This window comes from Hyla sarda, chromosome 5 (assembly GCF_029499605.1).
Source record: "Hyla sarda isolate aHylSar1 chromosome 5, aHylSar1.hap1, whole genome shotgun sequence".
Classification (NCBI taxonomy): domain Eukaryota; kingdom Metazoa; phylum Chordata; class Amphibia; order Anura; family Hylidae; genus Hyla; species Hyla sarda.
The window spans coordinates 238,460,430-238,483,177 of NC_079193.1; the positions used below are offsets into that span (position 1 = coordinate 238,460,430).

At 41.5% G+C, this 22,748-nt stretch overlaps 1 protein-coding gene across 3 annotated transcripts in view; it reads right to left on the reverse strand.

Moving 5' to 3' along the window:
• ATP9B (ATPase phospholipid transporting 9B (putative)) overlaps positions 1 to 22,748 on the reverse strand; it is a 323,289-nt gene that overhangs the window by 87,367 nt on the left and 213,174 nt on the right. The gene's annotated exons all lie outside the window — the stretch shown is intronic.

A 22,748-nucleotide genomic window follows, 5' to 3' on the forward strand; every position in this document is an offset into this window, starting at 1 on the left:
CCAACAATTTTGCTACTTTTAGGGGGTGACGTTTTTACACAGTATCTTCATACTGTGGGTCAATATGATTAAAACAACACCCATTTCTGTTACTGAACTTCTTTTAAAAAAGAAATACATACGCATTAAATTGTCCTGCTTTGCCTTAGCATTGATCAGTGTTACTGGTGCTCTGCTTCTCCAGCCTGCTGAGGCTTCCAGGAGAAGCAGTGGACCGATCGAACGGCAAGGAGGCAGGTAAGGGCCCTCCCGCCATCCACTCAGCTGATTGGGACATCGCAAGTTTACTGAGATGGTCCTGATCAGCTCCGTTGAGCTACAAAGATCGTTAACCCTGCATTTTAGATGCCGCAATCAACTTTGCGGCATCTAAAGGGTTAATGCCGGGCATCAGCCCAATCGGCTGTGCCCGGCATTAACCGTGGGTCGTGGTTACTGATAGCAACCGGGACCCACCTCGTACAAAGCATGCTCAGCCCGTGAGCATGCTTTAAACATTGGTAACGGGACCAGGGCGTACAGGTACGCCCTTGGTATTTAAGCACCAAAGGTCTCCATGGGGGCCTATTAGTAGAGATCTTTCAATTGCTTACATTGCTCAATGCTATGCCATAGCAAATCATTGATCAGTGATATCAGTGCTCTGCTAGTACAGTCTGCCTGATGCACAGAGACCACCAGCATCTATCTTAAGTCGGAATCCCACAATTGAGTTGGGGAAGTGGGTGGTCATTAATTCCCCAATCCTACCAGCACATTTTATTTAAGCTTATAAATGAAGTGATCAGCACTGATCATGGCATCTAAATGTCCGTCACTAGCAGTGAGTCCCAGCTGTCCCTATCAGTGATCACTCACAGTCTATGAAGCGAGCTCAGCTCCATAGACATAATTCCCTGCAGGACATTAATGTATATAATCTGTCATTAAGACAAGACAACCATGCCATACATTTACATCCATTGTTGACTAGAGGTTAAAGGGTCGCAAGCAGCCTTCGTGACATAAAAACATGTATATTCTATGAAGAAGAATTCTGGAACATCTTTTATTAAAATGATGCACTGTGCCATTTCTCTGTTATTCCTCCTGGCAATGTATAGCTAATTTAACAACAATGCAATGTTTTAATTTACAGTTGAATATAGTCTGACATGGTCAGAAATATAAGTACAATGACAAGGGCAGAAAATACCGTTAGTTCGACCCTTGCCAGATGACTGGCGATGCGGGGTGGAGGCTCGTGACGGATGTCACAACCCTCCCATAGATTTGCATTGAGGGGGCGTGGACGTGACGTCACGAGCCTCCGGCGCTGCATGCTCTAAATGAATGCCGGATGCAGCAGGGAGATCCCCTATCCTTTGGATGGAAGATAAGATGTCTAGGGGCGGAGTACCCCTTTAAACCTTGATAATAAGAGCTCTTATAAACATCAATAGATATGTATGATACTTCCACAAACTTTGCAATAATTCTGCATGCTTGGCATGAATGAAGTATTCATGTTCATATAAACAAGGAGATCAGATAAGGCTGTATGCAAGTAAGTCTCCAGTGGGAGCACACGATCGGGTTTGTTAAGGCTGGAGGTCCCTATACACTTGAGACTATTGGCCAACCTAGCTGAAACTAGAGGGTTCAGTCAAGTTTTGTTTAACATGAATGGGCACTCTTAGGCACCAGCAGCAATGCATTATTAAAGCTTTTTTAAACTTCATATTTCAAGCCAGCACGGTGCCAATGTTTCAGGCTATGAGAAGTGTGGGAAAAGTACGTCAGCAAAGGTTCATGGTTATTGAGAACTATTTATCTCTATACATTTTCACGGTAAGAGTAGGAAAACAGAACATTCCAGTACATAAAGGGATGCTCTCAAAGAGTTATAATGAAATAGCTGAGACAAATTCCAACACACTTGCTTGTGTACAGGCTGCCCCTTCCCTTGAGAACAGAGGTGCACAGGACCACAGTGGCTGATTTATCAGCTGCATTTAAGACGTAGCACAACGAGGACAAATATCGGGCAATTTCTGCTGCTTCAACTACTACATAGTTTATGCTTGAATTATTGAGAAAAATAGGTTTTTGGATTAAAATGAAGAAAAATTAAGCCAGGGAAGTAGAGCATGTTTCAAAGCCCAGATCTTCTTGCATTGACAAAGGCGGTCTAAGTTTCAGGCCTCGCTGAGGATCAGATGAAGTCATTATTCATTCAGTCAAGGGAAAAAAAGACTCAATTACCTCAACCTAAAGATGCTATCAATGAATGCAAAGTGCATATTTTACTCTATTCATCCAAATCCCATTAAAAAGTGAAAGGAATGATTTAATCTAGCTTTTCGAGAGTTGGTCTTTTTTGTATTAAAATAATGAATTACTGTCTACAATATGCATAACTGCAACCTCACACTTCTCTACTTGCATCATAGTACTGGAAAACTATAACAGAGGAGACAAAAACAATCACAAATGACTACAAAGTTTTCATTTAGGACTAAAAACACAGGTTCTGGCAGGAAATATTTTTCAGCCCAGTGCACATTTATATGCAGATGACGTAAAGCAGTAATAATCCTGTAATAAATGGGGGCTCACAATTATTGGCTAACCCTTTAACCACTGGGAAAAAAGTTTACTAATACCTAAAAGAAAGAGGCACTATCAGAAGATTAGGTAGAGTAATATTATTACATAAGATTACATCAACAGATCATTGTAGTTGCAAACTACAGGTTTGTTTCATATAGGGCTGGTTGTTTACATTTGATCGCTAAGCGATCACTAAGACCCTATATCTCCCACCCAATATAAAACTTAACGTTTATTGAGCCAAGATTAAAATAACCTCACACATATTGATCCATAATCCATTGATTGGCATGACACTGCATGCTATCTGATTAAATTGTGGCTGCAGTCCACAATCTACAGTGTGAGACCATTTAAAATCTATCACATTGCCCGCCCGTTTTGCCACAGGCTGTGGCTTTATCAAGGGCCAAGAGGCAAATTGTTGTCCTTAGTGGGATTTGAACCCAAGTCCCCAGCACTGCAAGGCAGCAGTGCTAACCACTGAGCCACTATGCTGCCCTTAGCATACATCTGCTATGCATGGTTGCTTAAATGGACAGAGATGTCAGCATTCCTTTCATCAGTGTTCCAAAAAGAAAGGAACTTCCTCTGTAGCATTCAGCAGCTAATAAGTACTGGAAGGATTAAGATTTTTTTAATAGAAGTATTTTACAAATATGTTTAAATTTCTGCGACCAGTTGATTTAAAAGAAAAAAGGTTTTCACCGGAGTACCCCTTTAAAAAAAATTTTTGTGAAAGCAGCGACGCCTCCAGCGCTGCTCAATACTATCCTGCGGCATAGTTGTCTCTGAGGAACCTTCACCCTCCATTGAGCCAGCATTGGACATGGCCACACAGGTTCAGGAAAGGTAAGCACTAAAGCAGTGGTCTCCAACCTGCGGACCTCCAGATGTTGCAAAACTACAACTCCCAGCATGCCCAGACAGCCAACGGCTGTCCGGGCATGCTGTGAATTGTAGTTTTGCAACATCTGGAGGTCCGCAGGTTGAAGACCACTGCACTAAAGTAAAAAAAAAAAATACCCAAGTTGAAAATAAAATCCATTTCACATGGTGGCTACAAACCCCACAAAAGAAAATAAATCATGTCGCTTGCTGATAGACTGCAGGAGGGACTCCGAAATGGCTGCTCTACAGGGTAAAATACGCGTCCTCTGTGGTGGTAAGTTCTGTGTAAAAGGCGCTGTGAACAGCTGATTTCAACATTTGAGCCAAAATTAACAACAACTTGCACCAAATGATAAATTTGGTGCATGTCCACGAAAACCAAAGTGAAAAAAAAAAAGGGGGTAAAAGGAAACTTTCAACAGGCAAAATTGATAAATACCCCCCAATGTGACTGGAGCATAACTAAAATGAAATCTATAGGACATGCTAAGATGATTTCTCAAATAATAAAACATTTTTCCACTGTCACTAAGCCATGGCTTGGGAATATACCCTGAAAGCATCCTATCATGTGACCTATACAGCAACGCTAAATGTGATTGGTCAAAACCGTTACTGAGCACATCCACAAACCGAAGGCTTTAGACTCATTTTAAGACAAATAAACCTATTCCACTTCCCTAATTAAAATTTCTAGGAAAAATTGTCCCAAAGGGACACAAGGTAACTTACCGTATTTTACTGAACACTCCCAAAAGAATACATCTTATTTCCTTCTCCTAATCTTCAATAGGTTAAACAATCTTCAAGTAACCATGGCTGTTCTGGTCTTGACATCCCCCTTTTTACTCCCCATGTGCAAAACGGTGCACTTTGACTTGTCATAATATTTGATTGGTTGCCAAATCTAAATTAAATACTCTGCTGGAAATAATCTCCAAGGGAAAAATTGGACATAATGTCTAAAATACCACAAGAGTTTAGTAAACGGGATTGCTGAAAGATAATGAAGACAATAATTGTTTGTATAATCTAAAATGCCACTAATGGCAGCAATCACAATTCCATTTAGCTTTTCTTCATTTACAAAGAAAATTTTAAAGACGCTAATGGTGCTAGGGCGAGAAAAGAAAAAGTTTACTCAAAAATAATGGGTCAATACAGTACCCAGATTAACCTATTCTATGCCAGTCAGTCTCCCGGACCGTTGTCACGGTGGCACAGAATACGGTAGGTTAAATAAACCAAACACAGCAGATTCTTTTGGATTTTGATGTTGAAGGATTAATTCTGCCATTACAGGAATGAAGTGCATACGTTTAAGTAATGTAGTACTGGGAGATCATTTGCACAACAAAAAAAAATCAAGAGTTGCAAAGTCTTCAAGATCTCGAATGGGCTAATTTAGCACAAGGTAAAACACTGTGTATGGTTCACATAAGAAACAGACCCCCCACTGTTCCATCTCATAATACCATTTTCCCATGGAGTTCTTCTAACGTTCATCTGACATTTCTTTCAAGTAATATACAATAGCTTAAATAAGACATGCACCACAAGCTTACAATCAGCTCTGCTACATGAAATACTACGTCTAATCCATGTGTGCGTCTAGCTTTACTGCTAATCTGTTCATTACTCATCTGTAGCAATATTACTTTATTTTTTTTTTTTTTAGCCTTATTACCGCAACCACTGGTACAGTGTCCAATTCTAATAATCACTATATTTGGGCTCAGAACAATGCCAAAAACAATGACTGATTCTACATAGAATTGTGCTCAGAATTCTATATATTTTTTAAGAGCAATGCAAAAAAAATTCACAAATAAAAAGAAAGATAAATGATAACAGTGAATTGCGCTATTATTACCATGCACTTTCACCACAGACATTCACAACACTGGATAGGTTTGCTCACTAAGGGTATGACCATTCAGACCTCCCTTGATTGAGAGAACAAAAAAATGTATCTTAAGTTCTGGTACTGCAACTAAGAACTATTCAAGTGAATGGTTTAAAGGCGTACTCCGGTGCTTACACATCTTATCCCCTACCCAAAGGATAGGGGATAAGATGCCTGATCGCGGGAGTCCCGCAGCTGGGGACGCCCGTGATCATGCACGTGGCACCCCGTTTGTAATCAGTCCCCGGAGCGTGTCCGCTCCGAGACTGATTGCGGTCGACCGCAGGGATGGCGGCATGTGACGTCACGCCCCTGCCCCCGTTTGACGTCACACTCTGCCCCTCAAAGCAAGCCTATGGGAGGGAGCGTGATAGCTATCACGCCCCCTCCCGTAGGCTTGCATTGAGGGGCGGAGCGTGACGTCACACAGGGGCGGAGGCGTGACGTCACACAGGGGCGGAGGCATGACGTCACACGCCGCCGACCCTGCGGTCGACCGTAATCAGTCCCGGAGCGAACACGCTACGGGGACTGACTACAAACGCGGTGCCGCGTGCATTATTCCGGGGGTCCACAGCGGCGGGACTCCCGCCATCAGACATCTTATCCCCTATCCTTTGGATAGGGGATGTGTAAGCACCGGAGTACGCCTTTAAGTATCAGTAGCTGCACAATCCTCCGTAGTGCTGTGGTTTCCTCATAGAAGATCAATTAGGCCATATTTACAGAGCGGAAATTTTGCTGGGAGTTGTACTTTTGCAACAGCTGGAGGCACACTGGTTGGAAAACCTTCAGTTAGGTTCTGTTACCTAACTCAGTATTTTCCAACCAGTGTGCCTCCAGCTGTTGCAAAACTACAACTCCCAGCATGTACTGATCGCTGGAAGGCATACCGGCAGATGTAGTTATACAACAGCTGGAGATATGCAACTACAACTCCCAGCATGGCAAGACAGCTGTTTGGGCATGCTGGGATTTGTAGTTTTGCAAGATTTAGTGTGTCACGGTTTAGAAACCACTGGACAATGAACTCCAAACTGTGACCCTCAAGATGTTGCAAAACTACAAATCCCAGCATGCCCAAACAGCAAACAGCTGTCTTGCCATGCTGGGAGTTGTAATTGCGTACCTCCAGCTGTTGTATAACTCCATCTCCCAGTATGCCTTCCGGCGATAAGTACATGCTGGGAGTTGTAATTTTGCAACATCTAGAGGGCCACAGTTTAGAGACCACTGTATAGTGATCTCCAAACTGTAGCCCTCCAGCTGTTGCAAAACTACAAATCCCAGCATGCCTAAGCAGCAAACAGCTGTCTGGGCATGCTGCGAGTTATAGTTTTGCAACATCTGGAGGGCTACAGTTTAGAGACCACTGTATAGTGGTCTCCAAACTGTAGCCCTCCAGAAATTGCTAGGCAACTCACCGGCTTCCGTAGTCTGCACCAGGGAGGCAGCCGCACGTCATCGCCGCACGTGATTGCTGCCTGCCGCCGCCGATTGCTGCCGCTGGTGAGTGACCTTCGGCGCCGGTAATTGTCGGTTCCCCGTTCTGTCCAGACTACTGTGGGTGGGCAGAATGGGGGAATCAAACTTTAACCCCCCCTCCCCCCCCGATCTGCTATTTCATGCCTGATTTCAGCAGGCATCCCGGTCCGGTCCCCGACCGGCTAGCGGCGGGGACCGAAATTCCCACGGGCATACCCATACGCCCTCAGTCCTTAAGGACTTTAAAACAGAGGCATATGGATACACCTGCCGTCCATAAAGGGTTAAGGTGTGAATATGGATGACCAACCATTATACAAAACTATTATTATCTCATGTTATAATCCATATAAGATTTTTCTGCTCAAAGCTATCATACTCCCATGTCAATCTATGCCAGACATTGCAGAGAATTTACTATTTGATTGAGACCGTGGGGGAGATTTATCATTGCTTTTAGAGCATTTTTTTGTCTATGTTCAGGTGCAGGTGCAGTTCAGGCGCAAGCAGCATATTTTGAAACTTTTATGCGTCTTTTGATATAGACAGTTTTATTCTTTTTGCCTACCCGTAGAACTGCGCAAAGGTACATTTTTTAGGTGCAAAGCTACACCACCTACCAGTAGGCGTGAGAATAATTTCTACCGTCCACAATTCAACCTTTAACCCCTTCCCGCAGAATCCAGTCTATAGACGGCGAATTGCGCAGGTCCTTCGCGCATTCCGCCGTCTAAAGAAGCATTCAGTTAACCCGGCATCACACGGATTAACTCCCAGAAGTCCCACTGTTACCAGCGGGGGACAACTTCTCCTAGCCCCCCCAGGACCATCTGTGGATTTTCCTGGTCAGTGATCACTGTGATTGGTCCCTGTGGACCAATCACAGTGTCTCAGCTGACACAGGGTTAAAGGGGTATTCCAGGCCAAAACTTTTTTTTATATATCAACTGGCTCCGGAAAGTTAAACAGATTTGTAAATTACTTCTATTAAAAAATCTTAATCCTTCCAATAGTTATTAGCTTCTGAAGTTTTCGGTCTAACTGCTCAATGATGATGTCACGTCCCGGGAGCTGTGCATGATGGGAGAATATCCCCATAGGAGCTGGACAGCTCCCGGGACGTGAGTCATCAGAAAGCAGTTAGACAGAAAACAGCAACTCAACTTCAGAAGCTAATAACTATTGGAAGGATTAAGATTTTTTTATAGAAGTACTTTACAAATCTATGTATATACCAGTCCTCAAGAACACTAGGGATGTGTAGAATAAAGAGGAAAGAAAATAGTGGATCTAATAAGGATTTATTAATATATGTATATATGTAAGTAAATGCAAATAGATCCCATATTAATACTTGCATTTACTTACATATATACATATATTAATAAATCCTTATTAGATCCACTATTTTCTTTCCTCTTTATTCTACACATCCCTAGTGTTCTTGAGGACTGGTATATACATAGATTTTCCCATTTTTTGACTAGGCCTGATTGGGTGAAGGCATCACCTTTAACCTCGAACACTCTCCTTACCTTTATCTTTAAGTGAGCTACACATCCTATTGTCCATACTTTACAAATCTGTTTAACTTTCCGGAGCCAGTTGATATATAAAAAAAAGTTTTGGCCTGGAATACCCCTTTAAAGTTCAGATCCCCCGCTCTGCCCAACGTCTAGAGGACTCAGAGAGCTGCGGGGGGACCGCTGAGGCAGTGGGGACCGGCGGCAGGCACACGTGGAGGCGTCAGGCAAGTGGAGGAGGCGGCGTCGGCATCAGAGGCAGCAGTGAAGATCGTCACTAATCTTCGCTGCTGCTTCTAGGAGTTTACAAACTACAGCCTTTGGCTGTCTGGACATGCTGGGAGTTGTAGTTTTGCAACATCTGGAGGGCCACAGTTTGGAGTCCACTGTGCAGTGGTCTCCAATCTGTGCTCTTCCAGATGTTGCAAAACTAGAACTCTCAGCATGCCCAGACAGTCCAGGCATGCTGGGAGTTGTAGTTCTGTAACATCTGGCCCTGCAAAAAGTTTCCCAGTTGCCCATAGCAACCAATCAGATCACTTCTTTCATTTTTGCAGGGGCCTTGTTAAAAATGAAAGCAGCAAGCTGATTGGTTGCTATGGGCAACTTTTCCTCTGGACAGGTTTTGATAAATCTCCCCCAATATTACCACTATAATCTGGATCTGTGATATTTGCTAATTTTATTTTCAGCAGTGCACCAATTTGTTTAATACTGTTTAAAAATATTGTATACGTATTTCATCAGTTTTCCTCCCACAAGGGCCCTGTGAGAGGATAAAAACTACATTTAAATAGTGTATGTTTAATATTTTCATTAAACATTTTTACATGTTATTGAAGCACAGTCTCTAAAATAACTATTGTCATTTGCACCAGTGAAATCTGAAACTGACCTTGAGGTTTGGGTGTCTCTTTTTACAAATACCGTATTTTTCGCCGTATAAGACGCAATTTTTCTTCCCCAAAACTGGGGGGAAAAAGTCGGTGCGTCTTATATGGCGAATACACCCATATCGCGGTGGTCCCTGCGGCCATCAAAGGCCGGGACCCACAGCTAATGCAGGACATCACCGATAGCGATGATGCCCTGTATTAACCCTTCAGACGCGGTGATCAAAGCTGACCGCCGCGTCTGAAGGGAAAGTGACACTAACCCGGCTGTTCAGTCAGGCTGTTCGGGACCGCCGCAATTTCACCACGGCGGTCCCGAACAGCCCGACTGAATAGCCGGGTTAGTGCTTGCAGGACACCTGGAGGGATCTTACCTGCCTCCTCGGTGTCTTCTCCGTTCAGGGATCCCCTGTATGGCCGGCGCTCTCCTTCCTCGTCATCACGTTGTCGCGTACGTGCGTCGGCGTGCGTAACGACGTGATGGCGGCGACGGAGAGCAAGGATACCCGGCCGGCAGCAGAGACGTTCCAGAGCGAAGGGGACATGGCGACAGCAACATCCAGGGCAGCGGTGATGGGCCCGGAGCGGCGGGGACACGTGAGTATTACCTCCTATAGCAGTGGTCTTCAATCTGTGGTCCTCCAGATGTTGCAAAACTACAACTCCCAGCATGCCCGGACAGCCAACGGCTGTCCGGGCATGCTGGGAGTTGTAGTTTTGCAACATCTGGAGGTCCGCAGGTTGAAGACCACTATTGGGTTCAAAATCTTTATTTTTTTAGATTTTGCACCTATAAATTGGGTGCGTCTTATACGCCGGTGCGTCCTATAGGGCAAAAAATACGGTATATTACAGTTCATAATAAACACCTAGGGTATAGGTGTATACCCAAGATAACCTCGGTCGGGATTAATAGTCAGCTGCACCATTCTTTTACTATTATTTTTTATTCTGCTTGGAAGTGTGCCTTCTCCAAAGATGGCAACGCATTTCTGAGCAAAGTCCGCTGAAAGAATTGACATGTCTGTCTTTTCAGCAAACACCGAATTCAGAATTGCTGCAGCGGAAACACCTGCTGCAACAGAATTTCAAAGAGTAATTTTTCTACTGGATTCTGTTCGCAAATTCCGTCATATGGTCTGGACTTATACCGTACTGAATTCAATAAAGAAAACGGAAACATGATGAGCAACTAGAATTCAAATAATATGATCCCAACTGTAAGAATATTTACTAGCACTGCAACGAATCAGTTTGAACATGGCCAAGTATTAAAGGGAATTAAAGAAAAGAATTCAGATTTCTTGCAGGTTTTTTTCTGGACACTAAGTCTAATAATAAGCAGACACTTCCTGCTCTGTAAAGAACATATCTCACCTCTTCATTATCATCACAGCCAGGATTACAGTAAAAGGTGACACCAGTAGATAGATAAGACAGGATCAGACCAATCACAATAGGTGATGGTCACATTTCATCGTCTCCCTCTCCCTGTACAATAACCTCTCCACAAGTAATAGAGCAGCATAAAAACTCCCCCATAGAAAGTCAATTGGGTCAACGCAAATCTATTCATTCCTATGTCTGTGCGGCTTGTTGTAAAGCATATCTGGAAATGAAGTGAAGAAAGCTCAAGCAATATGGATGTCCAATAATAATAAAAATTTTGTCCAAAAAAAAGTAACAACATTTTCAAATCAGAAAAAAAAAATGACGGAAAAAGAATAAAAATGTTTCAGAATCTGGCTCTAATCAGAAAAACATATAGGTGACACATACCTTTAACAGTAATACAACAAAAATACTGTTTTAATAAATAAACATACATGTACACAGTCATGGCCGTAAATATTGGCACCCCTGAAATTTTTCAAGAAAATTAAGTATTTCTCACAGAAAAAGATTGCAGTAACACATGTTTTGCTATACACATGTTTATTCCCTTTGTGTGTATTGGAACTAAACAAAAAAGGAGGAAAAAAAGCAAATTGGACATAATGTCACACTAACCTACAAAAATGGGCTGGACTAAATTATTGGCACCCTTTCAAAATTGTGGAAAAATTAGATTGTTTCAAGCACGTGATGCTCCTTTAAACTCACCTGGGGCAAGTAACAGGTGTGGGCAATATAAAAATCACACCTGAAAGCAGATACAAAGGAGAGAAGTTCACTTAGTCTTTGCATCGTGTGTCTCTGTGTGCCACACTAAGGTTGCTTTCACACTATAAAATTCATCCGCTTTAAAGATCCGTCTGATGTTCCATCATGAAAACCCTGCAAATGGGATTTTTACATTATCTGTTTTAATCCGTTATAGTCCGTTATTAATAATGGACGTTATTTTGTGATGGTAAATGGTAACGGGAGAAATAGTGCATGCACTATTTCTTCCGTTCATTCTCCCGTCACAAAATAACACCCGTTATTAATAACGGACTATAACGGATTAAAACGGATAATGTAAAAATCCCATAGACTATAATGGGATTTTCTAACGGGCGTTTAATGGCCGATTTGCAGGGTTTTCATGACGGAACATCAGATGGGTCTTTAAAACGGATGAATTTTATAGTGTGAAAGCAGCCTAAGCATGGACAACAGAAAGAGGAGAAGAGAACTGTCTGAGGACTTGAGAACCAAAATTGTGGAAAAATATCAACAATCTCAAGGTTACAAGTCCATCTTCAGAGATCTGGATTTGCCTTTGTCCACATTGCGCAACATTATCAAGAAGTTTGCAACCCATGGCACTGTAGCTAATCTCCCTGGGCGTGAACAGAAGAGAAAAATTGATGAAAGGTGTCAACGCAGGATAGTCTTGATGGTGGATAAGCAGCCCCAAACAAGTTCCAAAGATATTCAAGCTTTCCTGCAGGCTCAGGGAGCATCAGTGTCAGTGCAAACTATCCGTCGACATTTAAATGAAATGAAACGCTATGGCAGGACACCCAGGAGGACCCCACTTCTGACACAGAGACATAAAAAAGCAAGACTACATTTTGCAAAAATGAACTTGAGAAAACCAAAATCCTTCTGAGAAAACATCTTGTGGACAGATGAGACTAAGATAGAGCTTTTTGGTAAAGCACATCATTCTACTTTTTACCAAAACCGGAATAAGGCCTACAAAGAAAACACCTCTGCAGAGGTCTTAAAATTGCTGTTGGGAAAAGGCGCCCTTCCAATAAGAGAGACCTGGAGCAGTTTGCAAAGGAAGTGTGGTCCAACATTCTGGCTGACAGGTGTAAGAAGCTTATTGATGGTTATAGGAAGCGACTGATTTCAGTTATTTTTTCCAAAGGGTGTGCAACCAAATATTAAGTTAAGGGTGCCAATAATTTTGTCCAGACAACTTTTTGAGTTTGGTGTGACATTATGTCCAATTTGCTTTTTTTCCTCCCTTTTTAGGTTTAGTTCCAATACACACAATGGGAATAAACATGTGTATGTCAACATTTCAGGGGTGCCCACATTTACGATAAATATATATATATATATATATATATATATATATATATATATATGTATAAAGAGAGACAGAGAGAGAGAGAGAGAGAGAGAGAGAGAGAGAGCGCACAAGCTTGAAAAAGGCCGCATGGGCGGCTGAAACGTAGCAATTGGAATAAAAACCACTTGACACTACGCCTTGTGTGCTGCAGCAACTTTGTTTTTTGTGTATATATATATATATATAGTCCATAAGGTTAAAAAACACAAGAGTCCATCAAGTTCAACCTATCCTTGATCATTGAGAAGGCCAAAATAAAGCCTTATGAGGCAGATTCCAATTGCCCCATGCCAGGGGGAAAATTCCTTCCCGCCTTCAAATATGGTAGTCAGAATAAATCCCTTGCCCCAGAAATCTAATTGTCTATCAAGTCACTGCTATAGCCAGTGATTGGCTTCACTAGTCAAGAGGGAACAGGAAATGCAAAGAAGGGTGTGAACTGAAAAGTTTGAAAATGGGAGCAGCTGGGGATCAGGGAGTTCGAGAATTTTTTGCATTTTACCCCATTCTGCGCCATTTTTTCAAGTTGTCGAACAACTTCTTTAGGATACCATTAACAATCTAAAAATGATTTAGCTGTATACTAGGAACATGTTTAATATTAAATCTAATGCAGATGATAAGAACTGTTACTATGCTTTTCATCATCTGTGGAAAAGATTTAAGGATTGTGTAGGTATATCTCAATCAACTTCTTTTTCTGTAGTGGTCATGAATTTATAGTGTGGCAGAAAAATTAACAGAGGAGGACCCATACAGAGCGGTGTACTAAAGTGTAATAAAAAATTAAAAAAAAGCACTAGTGCCATATTTATCACATGCCATGCAACCACTTAAAGGGAACCAATCAGCAGATTTAAGCATATGTAATGCCTGACAACGTGTTATATATGCTAAAATCTTTATCCTCAACATCTCTGGGGAACGTTTTTGCCTCCACGGATGTTGAAGATATGAAGTTATAAAGTCCCCCATGGCAGCCCCATAAGTAGTTCCCTTGGGCGAGGAGTTATACTTACAGGGTCCTGTCGCTCCGGCCATGGTCCCGCCCCCTCGTGTCTCCACTTTGCTTTGTCTGCTCAGGGAGCAGAGCGATGAGGCGGGCTGTCAATAAAGACCAGGGGAGTGACTGGATCCGGTAAGTCCCTGCCCAGGGTAACTACTTACGGGGCGGCCAAGGGGGACTTTATAACTTCATATCTTCAACATCCCTGGGGGGCAAAAACTTCCCCCGGGAATGGTAAGGATAAAGATTTTAGCATATATATATATAACGCATTGTTAAGTGTTATATATGCTAAAATCTGCTGATTGGTTCCCTTTAATAAATTTTCACATACACATTACCACCACACTAATTAAAGGTAATGAAAAATCTTTCACCTTCATCACGCTTAATAAATTCCCCCTATAGTGTCCTTGTGTTCGCTCCTTATTAGATTCTGAGTTAACATTAATGCTGCTTACTGATTGGTGATTTGTTTATTATGACTTGTGGACTATATTTTTGTGTAGTACATCTCCTAGTCAATGTTTTTATCTCATTATTAAGTGAATACTTTTTATATTATTCCTGTTCATTTTTTCTGTAGCATTCAACCTTATCGTAAATATCTTTATGGAAGAATATTTTGTAATTTGGCATCTGGCATCTGTAATGTTAAATAAATCCATTAATTAAAAAAAAAGTATAACACTTCCCTAATTAAATACATAACAGTGTATATTAATAAAAGAATAGATGAACAGTAGAATGACAAGTGGTAAACGATGAAAGCTTTATTAGAACCAGATCAAATCCACAAAGCAAGCGATACAGCCAGTAAAAAGCAACAACAGGAGTGTCTCCCTGTCGTTGCTTTTTACTGGCTGTACCGCTTGCTTTGCAGATTTTATCTAGTTCTAATAAAACTTTCATTGTTTAAAAACTGGCTGTTCCACTGTTCATCTATTCACATTGGAGTTAAGCCGTGTTGGTGATCATGTGAGCGGACCACTACTCTACATTAATAAAAGAAAACAATTTAGCACGATTTAGGATAATAATACAATATATTTAATGTATATATATATATATATATATATATATATATATATGTAAAATTGAGTGCCCACATACATGTCATATCTCCTTTCGAGCAGCAGAGGGAGTCACTGACTGGTACTAATGTCAATTAGAAAGGCCTAAATTCTCTATTGTAACTAATCTCAAACAACTGCAATGCAATGAATAGTAATACTACAATGCATGCATACAGAACATTAATTGTTCTTTGATTGCAGGGCAAGGTGCTCGAAGTGCTACAAACCAAGGCTTAGAAACCAATATGTTAATTATTGGATTGAAATGTGATTAATACCTCGAGCGAGTACAATGATATGCAGCCTTATTTCTATTCTAGTTAAACAATACACGTTGCCACACTTTAGTAAAAAAAAAAAAACAACAAATACAGCAGCAAACCTTCAGTAGTAGAACATCTGAAAGATGCCAACAATATATCACAAAGGAAATGTGAAATAGCACCAAAAAAAGGTCCAAACAACTCATTTATACTGTTTCCCTTTGCTACAAGTCAAGTGATTGAAACTAAAGAAATAATGTCTGACGGAATCGTAAAGCTTAATAGTTTCAGGAAGTAAAATGTCTGTACCTATTGCCTTTCTAATGGTATGCTGCTCTCCATAGGAAGCTATCAATTCTAAATGGTTTTCACAAGACCACCCACCAATTGAGAATAATTACTTCAATAACCTGAGCTTTCAGGGACATGGAAACCTGAACAATCACTCATATAAAGAAATCCTAAGGTCAAACGCCCAGGTTTCAGTTTCATTTAATTAAGGAGAAGGAGTTCATTTTTGGAGATATTATAGTTAAACGGTTATTTTACTCTATCGTCTTAGGGAACAATTCCAAATCAAATTGCTTGTCACATTTGCATACCTTGAATACCTCAAAGACATACAGATATCTTAACTGCTGTCAACTTAAGTTAAAATAATGGAAGTATCTTACTTTTCCATATCTTCCTGATCTATCACTTGTACCTCATTACAAATAATTATACATAACTAAACATGCCCAAATAAATGCCAATCAATAGTCAGAATAACTTAGGACACAATCCGCATGCTATTCTCTCTCATAAAAAATTTAGTTTTATACTATAATTACTAATTGGAAAAAAAAAAACTCCTATCACTATACTACCCATCTGGCTGTCTATCCAGCTCCTGACTTTATTTATACAAACAGAAGTCGAGATTCCTGTCTGCTTATGATGATGAAAGGCTGAAAAAAAAAGCCTTTTATTCTGCATTGTTGATCCAGAGGAAGGAAAGAAACCTCAATGAGGTAGAAGCCAATATTCCAATAGGATAAGATCCCATTCTGGATCCATGGCAATCATAAAAAGAATTCCTGGATCAGGACCCTTCTCTAGAACCTGTAACTTGTAATATTATAATACTTCAGTTCACCATGACAACTTTCTTTGGCAGAGAGTTCCATAGTTTCACTGTTCATATAGTAAATGTCTCTGCTTTTAACTCTGCTCTTTCCTGCCCAATGAGCTAGGGTTGAATGAAGATAGCCAAATCTATAGATTTTTGATTGGGCTTAAGTCAGGGCTCTACCTGGGCCACTCAAGGATATTTACTGAGTTGGCTGTCTTGGCTGTGTGCTTTGGGTCACTTAGGTGTTGTTAAAATGTCAACCTTCAGCCCACTGTAGATAAGTAAGTTTTCATTAAGAATATCTCTGTACTTTGGTATATTCAGCTTTCCCTTAACCCTGACCAGTCTCTCTCTATTCCAGCAATATAAAAAACACCCCTACAGCATGATGCTGCCACCACTATGCTTCATTGTAGGGATGGTAATTGGCGGGTGATGAGCAGTGCTGTGTCTGGCAAGAAAGTTACATTTTGGTTTTATCAGACCAGAGAATATGGTTTCTCACAGAAACTCCAGGTACATTTTCATGTGTCATTTACTAAGGAGAAGCTTCTGTCTGGGCACTTTGCCATAACACCCAGATTGGTGGAGTTCTGCAATGATGGTTGACCTGCCAGTTTCTCTTATCTGCACACAGAAGCTTTAAAGCTCAGCCAGACTACCCTATGGGTTCTTGGTCACTTCGCCTACCAAGGTCCTTCTCTCCCCCGATTACTTCATTTGGTGAGGTGGCCAGCTCAAGGGAAAGTCTTGATTGTACCAAACTTCTTCCATTTAAGAATTATTCAGGCCACTGGGCTCCTGGAAACTTTGAGAGCAGCAGACATTTCATTCCCCTTCTCCAGGTCAAAAATAAGAAAACTTAGAAAAAGAAGTGTAAATAAATTGTAGCATGGGGTGCATTGATATAGTCTAAATTAAATGGTCTAGTAATGCAGACATAGCAGTATAGACTTTATGGGGGAGTGGGCACTTTAAAGGACAAGCTCTCTCAATAGAACTGCTCACACACCTGGGAAGAAAAGATCTAAGTAAATAACAATTGCACAGAATGGTTATTCATGCAGTTTAAAGGCAGAATAAAATGTGAGAACTAACAGATACCATTACCAAACACTAACAATCCACTGTTGTATAAAGAGGGATTATTTTGGTACCTTAGTATAAATGCACTTATGTACATTATCAATGTCTGAGAACACCTGTTACACACAGAGTGGTTACCTAATCCAAAAGGGCAGTAGGTTGTCATGCTGCAACACTATATCTGTCAGTGTACAAATGGGAGCAGAACAAGACAAGGGTCTGGTGTTCTAGCAAGGTTGACAAAATTTGTAGATAACATATTGCTCATCCACCAAAGTTTCATAATTTAAAAAAAAAAAAAAAAAAACATAATAAAATCACAAAAAAATGAAAAGGGGGGTGAGGGAGAAGAAAAACAGGGGGAAGCTGTGGGGCCAAGGTAAAACAGACTGTTGTCAGCAGAAAAAGACCACTGGTTCATCTAGTATGCTGTATAATTTTCCGTTTTATTTGTTATACACATATACCGTATTTATTACATTTTATTAATTGGGGGGAGGGGGATAATATAAAACATTTTATTTTGTATTTTCTGTGGGTTTTTGTATGGAGCTCGTTGAGGGATTGTTTTTTTGCAGAAAGACTTGTGGTTTTTACTGGTATCACTTTCAGGTACACATGACTTTGATCGCTTTTTTTATAATTTTTTGGGAAGTTAATTAGCAATTACAGGCATTTCACTTTTTTTTTTAAACCATTCACTGTGTGGGATACATAATTATATATTTTTATCATTCAGGTTCTTATAGACGGGTGATACAAAATATGTATAGAGGCCTTTTTTTTTTTTTTTTTTTTACATTTTATGTTTTCAAAATTTTTATTTTTTTGTTAAACTTGTACCTCTTAACCCCTTAAGGACCAGGCAAATTTTCACTGCACATCCAATTTTTTGCCCATCTGACCACTTTCACTTTAAGCATTACCGTATTTTTCGCCGTATAAGACGCACTTTTTCTTCCTCAAAACTGGGGGGGGGGGGGGGGGGGGGAGGGAGTTAGTGCGTCTTATAAGGCGAATACACAACTATCGCGCCAGTCCCTGCGACCATCAACGGCCGGGACACGCGGCTAATACAGGACATCACGATCGCGGTGATGCCCTGTATTAACCCTTCAGATGCAGCGATCAAAGCTGACTGCCGCATCTGAAGCGAAATTAACACTAACCCGGCTGTTCAGTTGGGCTGTTCGGGACTGCCACTGTGAAATCGCGGCGTCCCGAACAGCTTACAGGACACCGGGAGGGACCTTACCTGCCTCCTCTGTGTCTGCTCCGTGCCGGGATCCCCTGCCTGGCCGGCGCTCTCCGTCATCATCACGTTGTCCTATCATCCAATAGGAGCGGCGTGCGTAGCGACGTCATGGCGGCGAAGGAGAGCGAGAATACCAGGCAGCAGAGACGTTCCGGAGCGACGGGGACACCCCGGGGAGCGATGGAGGGCGACATCCAGGGCAGCAGTGACGAGCGGTGACGGGTCCGGAGCGGCGGGGACACGTGAGTATTACCCTCCTATACCAAAGGTCTTCAACCTGCGGACCTCCAGATGTTGCAAAACTACAACTCCCAGCATGCCCGGACAGCCGTTGGCTGTCCGGGCATGCTGGAAGTTGTAGTTTTGCAACATCTGAAGGTCCGCAGGTTGAAGATCACTGTCCTATACTTTACATTGAATTTGGTTCAGAATCTTTATTTTCTAGATTTTTATCCTATAAAATTAGGTGTGTCTTATATGCCGGAGCGTCTTATATGACGAAAAATACGGTAATAACTCTGGGATGCTTTTACCTTTCATTCTGATTCCTAGATAGTTTTTTCGTGAAATAATCTACTTTATGTTAGTGGTAAATTTTTGTCGATACTTGCATCATTTCTTGGTGAAAAATAAAAAAATTTGATGAAAAAATTGAAAATTTTGCATTTTTCTAACTTTGAAGCTCTCTGCTTGTAAGGAAAATAAACATTCTAAATAAATAATATATTGATTCACATATACAATATGTCTACTTTGTGTTTGTATCATAAAATTGACGAGTTTTTACTTTTGGAAGACATCAGAGGGCTTGAAAGTATAGCATCAATTTTCCAATTTTTCACAAAATTTTCAAAAGCGAAATTTTTCAGGGACCAGTTCAGTCTTTAAGTGGATTTGAAGGGCCTTCATATTAGAAATACCCCAAAAATTACCCCATTATAAAAACTGCACCCCCCAAAGTATTCAAAATGACATTCAGTAAGTGTGTTAACCCTTTAGGTGTTTCACAGGAATAGCAGCAAAGTGAAGGAGAAAATGTAAAATCTTTATTTTTTACACTCGCATGTTCTTGTAGACCCAGTTTTTGAATTTTTACAAGGGGTAAAAGGAGAGAAATCTCCCTAAAATTTGTAACCCAATTTCTCTCGAGTAAGGAAATACCTCATATGTGTATGTCAAGTGTTCAGCGGGCACAGTACAGGGCTCAGAAGGGAAGGAGCGACAATAGAATTTTGGAGAGTGAGTTTTTCTGAAATGGTTTTTGGGGGGCATGTCCCATTTAGGAAGCCCCTATGGTGCCAGGACAGCAAAAAAAAACAAAAAACTACATGGCATACTATCTTGAATACTACACCCCTCAAGGAACGTAACAAGGAGTACAGTGAGCCTTAACACCCCACAGGTGTTTGACGACTTTTCGTTAAATTTGGATGTGTAAATAAATTATTTTTTTTTCACTAAAATGTTGGTTTTCCCGCAAATTTTACATTTTTACAAGGGGTAATAGGAGAAAATGCACCCTTAAATTTGTAACCCAATCTCTTCTGAGTATGGAAATATCCCAAGTGCACTGCGGGCGCAGTACAATGCTCAAAAGGGAAGGAGCGACAATGGGATTTTGGAGAGTGAGTTTTTCTGAAATGGTTTTTGGGGGGCATGTCCCATTTAGGAAGCCCCTATGGTGCCAGGACAGCAAAAAAAAAACCAAAAAAAAAACACATGGCATACTATTTTGGAAACTACACCCCTCAAGGAACGTAACAAAGGGTACAGTGAGCCTTAACACACCACAGGTGTTTGACGACTTTGGATACATAAATGAATTATAATTTTTTTATAAAATGCAATTTTTTCCCCAAATGTTAAATTTTTACAAGGGGTATTAGGAGAAAATGCCCCCACATATTTGTAACCCCATCTCTTCTGAGTATGGAAATAACCCATGTGTGGACGTCAAATGCACTGCGGGCGTACTACAATGCTCAGAGGAGAAGGAGTCACATTTGCAAATTTTGCTGAAATGGGGAGGGCATGTCGCTGTTAGCACATGGCATACTATTTTGGAAACTACACCCATCAAGGAACATAACAAGGGGTACAGTGAGCCTTAACACCCCACAGGTGTTTGATAAATGCTCATGAAGTGGGATGTGAAAATGAAAAATTAGATTTTTTACACTAACATGCTGGGTTTACCCCAAATTTTTCATTTTCACAAGTGGTAAAAGGAGAAAATGTCATTGTAAATACATTTCTTTGGAGTAAGGATATACCTCATATCTGGGCGTAAACAGCGTGCACACCGGTCTCAGAGGAGCAGAAGTGCATTCAGGGGCCTTGAGCTTCTGCGTTACGGCCTATGGAGCCAGAATAGTGGGACCCCCCTCAAGGGGCATTACATGGGGTAAATAACTGGGGTACACTAAATAACTAAAATGGGGTACAGTGGGACATAAAAATTATAAAACAGGTTATATTCCCAGAATGATGACCCAGAACATAGCCAAAACTAAAAAATATGCCCACCCCAAACCCTATGCTCTGAATCATCATTTTTGGAATGTGATGTGTGTGGCCCTCTCTAACCTGTTGCCTCAAATGCGCACCCCGCTCAGGTGGAGAGAGAGCGCTGCGCATTTGAAGCAACAAATGACGAACATCGGGTCCCCGATGATAGTGACCCATGATCCAGAGAAAAATCTTTTTTAGATAAGAGTTTTTTGGGCAATGTAGTGGTTTTATGGTGTTAAAATTTGGAATGTACTCTGGACGTTGGGGTCAAATTATTGAAAATTTTAATGAAATGGGAAAATTTAGCACTGTATGGAAGTGTGATACTCCCTGAAGCAGTTTTTAATGCAGAGGCCCAGATGATCGGGGAAAGTGTCACATTGAGTCATGGTATCCTTCCGTATCCCCCTCTTGTGTCACACTCTGCATTTTTTCTGGGATCGTCCTTTCTTTCCAGTGTGGGGGACTTCACCTGGAAAGTGTTGGCCTGGGACGATCCTGGCACCTATAACTTCGGTTCCTTGGGAAGTCCGGCCTGCTCTTTCCTGGTCGCCAAAGATCAGGACCTTTAGGATGACTTCTTGGGACTGAAGTTATGTTCCTGTGTTGCCAGCGTACTAGGACAGCACAAAAGAGTTGTACATGGCAACCTGTACCATTTAGAGCGCAACTTTTTCGTACCATACCCGTGTATTCCTCATGTATGGCTTGAGGACTTGATCAGAAAGATCAACTCCCCCCATATAAAGATTGTAGTCCAGAATACAATCGGGCTTGAGAACCGGTGTTGTGGTACCTCGCACAGGGACAGGTGAGCTGCCGTTACCATGAATTGTGGTCAGCATAAGGACATTTCTCTTATCCTTATACCTGACCAGCAACAAGTTTTTATGGGTAAGGGCACGGGACTCACCCTTGGGCATAGTTGTATGGATCAAATTTAGTGGGAGGCGCCTCTGGTTTTTCCGCACGGTCCCACAAGCGGACGTGGATCTGGCGGCAAGGGATGTGAACAGAGGGATGCTGGTATAAAAGTTATCCACGTACACGTCGTAACCCTTATCCAGCAATGGGTGCACAAGGTCCCAAACAATTTTCCCGCTAACACCCAGAGTGGAGGAACAATCTGGGGGTTCAATCCGGAAATCTCGTCCCTCATATACTCTAAACTTGAGAGAGTACCCGGAGGTACTCTCACAAAGTTTGGTGGGGTGGTGGCGGGGGTTGGGGGGGGGGTGTGTGTGTGTGTGTCGGGGGGGGGGGGTGAGTATGTAGTGTGTCTACTTGGTGTAACTGCAGGGAAAAAAAAAAAAAAAGAGTTGCGGGACCAAAAAAAATGGGGGGCCAAATGCAGCACCCAGAACCCCTAATAGGGCCCGGGTCACGCAAAAAAAATAAATAAATAAATAAAAAAAAAATAGGTCCTATTAGGGGGTCAGGGGGGGGAATTTTTTTTCCCCTTTTTTTTTTCGCTGAATGAACTCAGGGGGCTAGCAGAGCCGCAAGATCGTCCGGCCAATAGCAGCGATTCTGGGGGGGGGGGTGACAAAATCGGCACCTCCCCATAGATACAAGAGGTGATTGGGGGTGTATCCTACACCCCCGATCACCATGTATCTCTGGGTCACAAGACCCG